Here is a 5,017-nt window from a genome sequence, read left to right as displayed (position 1 = left end):
CTGTCACCAGGCTGGAGTGCAGTGGTGCAATCTCGGCTCACTGCAACCTCCGCTTCCTGGGTTCAAGAGATTCCCCTGCCTCAGCCTCCAGAGTAGCTAGGATTATAGGTGCACCACCAGCATGCCCAGCTAATTTTTGTATTTTTAGTAGAGATGGGTTTTCACCATGTTGGCCAGGATGGTCTCGATCTCTTGACCTTGTGATCCGCCCGCCTCCTCCTCCCAAAGTGCTGAGATTACAGGCGTGAGCCACCACGCTCAGCCGATTCATTTTATAAAATCACATGCAGTGGTTAGGCTTTTCTTCTCCTTAGCGCCCTAGGTTTGCATTTTAGTCTCCTGAAATGCTTTAAAAATACAAACTTTCAGATACGTTATTAAATATATTTCATCCCAGGATTAAAAGGAGACTCCAGACAGGTTTGTGCCTGTGCCCCTCTGTTTTGGTGTGGCAGGCCTCCGATGAGGGCAGTGTAATTGCAGAGACTGAGTTTGAGGTTAGAGTGTTTATGTAACAAATCAGCTCAACTTAAATATTTCTTGTGGTGCGGTCAGGGCTGCAAACATTCGCCCAGCACAGCAGCATGAATGTCATCTGTTTATTCAACCCTGTGTGGGCATCGATGTTTATGTGAAAGGACCCTGATCGTTTAAAGCCAGTTAATATTTTCAATCATACATCGTGTTGCTTACGTATCTTACAATTGGGATTGTGAAGAGGCAAGTTTTCCAAAAATTCAGACTGGTTGCATTTGTATATGTGCTTATGAGCAGACACATTTAATGAATGTTCATTTGGCAAAGTCTTACAATTAAGGATTTTTTTCTTCCAGAGATAATTACATGAGCCCTGATAATTTTCCTCTAAGTCAGCCTCTGATTACCTCCCCGCTTGATAGAGACAACATGTACCAGACAAAAGCAGAGACAGACTCCCTGAAAGAACTGCAAGAGCTCTCTGGGGTTCAGAACAAGCCAACTATATGAGAATTGATACTTTCCAACTTCATGTCTTCATGGAGTTGGACGCCGAAGGATTTTGAGGACCAGGGGAAAGTAAATGGTGAATAGCTCCCCTGCTCCTCCCAAGACATTTTAGATTGTGGCTTCATTACTTAGTTTGAAATTTAAATTCCCGGAATATCAGACACCCCCAAACTCAAATGTGAGTACAGAAATGCATTCCAAAGCCAAATGTAAATTCTTTTTAAATTATTCATTCACCTAGCTCATCATTAGAACAGATAATTGAAGTAGCTATAAATATGCATAAACAGAAGTGACAGAAACAGAAACATCCACAACAAATTACAAATGGACAGAAAAATCCACTTAAGCACTAAATAATTAGGGAGGAGAGAAGCCAAGGAAGGCGGGAGGCCATAGCTCTGGAGTGATGGGCGAGTTGGGACTATTCTGCAAACAGCCAGAGAGATGGGAGCCAATTTGGAGGGGAAGGAGGGGACCTGGCTGAGAGGAAGGGGTGTGGCGAGGGCTGAGGGGCAAAGCTTGTGTAGGGAAAGATAAATCCGTGGTGAGTTCTGGTTTCTGAGAAGTCTGAACTCAGAGAGGCAAAAGTGACAGATGGAACCCTGGTCAACATGAAAAAAAGAAAGTACGCTACAGATGAGTTGGTGGGAGTCTTCTAGGAACCACCAATCAGAGCACAGGGAAGTGACATCACATCTGCAGCTTCCCACCCCAGGGCTGGGCCCATTCGCTTCTCTGCGGATGAGCAGGGGGTCAAAATGTTCTTAGAAGCAACTCTCCTGTAATGGATGGCAATTTGAGAACAAGAATATGCTAACTGGAGGTGGGCAGATCACCTGAGGTCAGGAGTTTGAGACTAGCCTGGCCAACATGGTGAAACCCCGTCTCTACTAAAAATATAAAAACTAGCTGGGAGTGGTGGCGCACACCTGTAATCCCAGCTACTCAGGAGGCTGAGGCATATTTATAGAATCTCTTGGACCTGGGAGGCAGAGGTTGCAGTGAGCTGAGATCATGCCACCGCACTCCAGCCTGGGGGACAAAGGGAGACTCTGTCTCAAAAAAAAAAAAAAAAAAGAATATGCTAATTGGCAAATAGTTTGAGTTTCCTCTATTAAAAAAAAAATAGGGGGTTCAAAGCAGCTATTTAGAACCCAGCAGGTTTTAAGGGTTAAGGAATATGATGTTCTCCCAGGGCCCCCCAAGTCCTTATTTGCCACCGCAGTGTGTTCCCTGTCAATTGCACAAAGGTAACCGACAAAAAGAAACTCTATGGAGACCCTAATGAAGTCAGCAAAGCAACCTGAGAATGAAAGTCCAATATTGGCTTTCATTCCTAAGTTCCTAAGTTAACCTACCTAAGTTACTCATGAAAAATTCAGCTCTTAGTGTAATTTTTTTTCTTTTGAGACAGCCTCTGTTGCCTAAGCTGAAGCGCAGTGGTGCGATCATGGCTCACTGCAGCCTTGATCTTCCTGGGCTCAGGTGATCCTCCCCACTGAGCCTCCTGAGTAGCTGGGACTACAGGCATGCACTACCATGCCCAGTTACAAATTTTTAAATTTTTTGTAGAGATGGGGTTTCACTATGTTGCCCAGGGTGGTCCCAAACTCCTGAACTAAAGCGATCCCCCCACCTTGGCCTCCCAAAAGTGCTGGGATTGCAGGCATGAGCCACCGTCCCAGCCTCTTAGCAGAATTTGAAATGGGAGCAGAGATTTGAGCAGGTGTCCCCTGTATGTACAGACATCTGGTAGTGGCTGGCAGTTCCTGTTCCAAGCCCAGGTCAGCTGCCTGGTGAGGACTGAGAGTGGAGACTAGATTCTTCAAAGAGCCATCTAAATGAAGGCTCATAGCAATCAGATAACAGTAGCAACAGGAAGTCAGTCAAGATGGGCATCCAGTTATTTAACATCTGATTCTAACAGTGAACATTGACTGAAAGATTAACATTTACCAGGGACTATCCCAATCATCTTGCACAGATTCTTTTATTTAATCCTACAACAACCTTAGAAAGTAGGTACATAGTTGCTTTTTAAAAACTTTTTCCCCATTTTGTAGTTAAGGAAACAGAGACTCAGAGAGGTAAGGGAACATGCCCCAGATGCCACCATCCACAAGTGACAGCTGGGACTCCGCCTGGTCTGCCTGACTGCAGAGCCATGAACAATGCACTGAGCACTTCTGCCTGAATCCAGTGGGGGCTGTCCAGGTTGGGATGAAGCTGTGTGCAGAGGAATGAAAGCTTTGAGATGCTCTGAGGGTTCTTGGACTAGAGCCAACCCAGCTGTATGGTGGGAATTCCAAAGCTCAAAGAGTGAAGAAGCAGGTGATTTTGCTACTTCTGCAGCAGGTGATTTGGGAAGAGTAAGTAAGGAAACATACAGTCTGCATACCCCTGAGTGGGGATGACAGTACTAACCCAGAGAGACTGCCTGGAACCCCCAGATTGTGTCCAACATGTGTAAGAAGAGAGGGACTTTAACATGGAGCTTGTGTCCTCTAACACATGACCACCAGCCTCGTCACATGGGGGCTTACCTCCATGTCACCATGGGGCAAGCGTCCCAGGAGGCCAGCCTCCCCTCATCCTCACAGTGACCAATGGACCCACACCAGGCACTGGCGTGCAGTGAACCTACCCCACACACCCCACCTAGAAACCACAGCCCTGATGCTGGTCCTAGAACTGAGGCATGGGATCAAAGCAGAAAAATCAGTCAACTTTAAAATTGCTAATATTGCCATCCAGATTTTTTTTTAGGAGAATGTTGTTTAAAAATCCGGCAGAGGCCAGGTGCAGTGGCTCATGTCTGTAATCCCAGCACTTTGGGAGGCCAAGACAGGTGGATCACTTGAGGCCAGGAGTTCAAGATCAGCCTGGCCAACAGGGTAAAACCCTGTGTCTACTAAAAATACAAAAATTAGCCAAGCGTGGTGATGCATTCCTGTAATCCTAACTACTGGGAAGGCTAAGGCATGAGAATCGCTTGAGCCCTGGAGGCGGAAGTTGGTTGCAGTGAGCTGAGATTACATCACTGCACTCCAGCCTGGGCAGCAGAGCAAGACCCTGTCTCAAAAAAAATAATAATAAATAAAAATTAAAATGTGGTGGTATTATGAAATCATCTCTGAGTTACTACATCTGAGAGATGAATAGATGTCTTATGGGGTGTGTGATTCAAATTATGACACTTTTAAGCACTTGCCCTATGCACGATACTGAGCCTGGTTCTAGGAGTAAGGACTCCTCGCTGCAGGCAGATAAGCACACAACTTACATGGAATGCAGAATGGTGATTCCTCCTGTCTTTGTTTCCACAGTTTATAGAGCACCACGATGTGGCAGACCCTGCACCCAGCCCTGAGAATGCAAAGATGATGGGCGAGGTGTCTGCTCTCAGGAGGTTCACTATTGAGTAGGCAAAAGAGCGTCATAGGACCCAAGACAGAGGTGGAGGCAGGGGAGGTAACGGAAGGGAGGAGCCTGGTGCAGAGTCAGAAAAATCTTCTCAAAGGAAGTGATGCTGCAGAAATGTGCAAGAACCAGACTGGAGGGTGAGGGAGGTGGTGGATGGAGAGGTTCTGACCACATGGATTAGGGAAAGATTTACACAGCTGGGTTCAATCGACACTGGGACACCAGGTAAATCACCACCTTCCTTCTTCTTGATGGAGTGTAGTATAGAATAATGGATCAGAGTTCAGGTTGAATCCTGGCTCTAACCTTCACTAGCTGTGTGACATTGGGCAAAATACTTAACCTCTCTGGGCCTTATTTGCCTCATCTGTACAATGGGGATAACAACAGCACCAGCCTCACAGCATTGTTATGAAGGAAGAACTTTGTGAATAAAGTGCTCAGTACTGGGTTTGGCATATGGTGCTCATTGAGTGTTAGTATCATCATTATCATGATTACTAATAGTAGTGTTATTTATATTCCTGCTTAGCAGCCTTTAGGAGCTGCTCAATAATTCTTTCATGGGATGAATGAGTTCACCAATTCAATATCAACATGGACA

Source organism: Hylobates moloch, unplaced genomic scaffold (assembly GCF_009828535.3).
Source record: "Hylobates moloch isolate HMO894 unplaced genomic scaffold, HMol_V3 SCAFFOLD_29, whole genome shotgun sequence".
Lineage (NCBI taxonomy): Eukaryota > Metazoa > Chordata > Mammalia > Primates > Hylobatidae > Hylobates > Hylobates moloch.
This window is presented reverse-complemented; position numbering follows the sequence as displayed.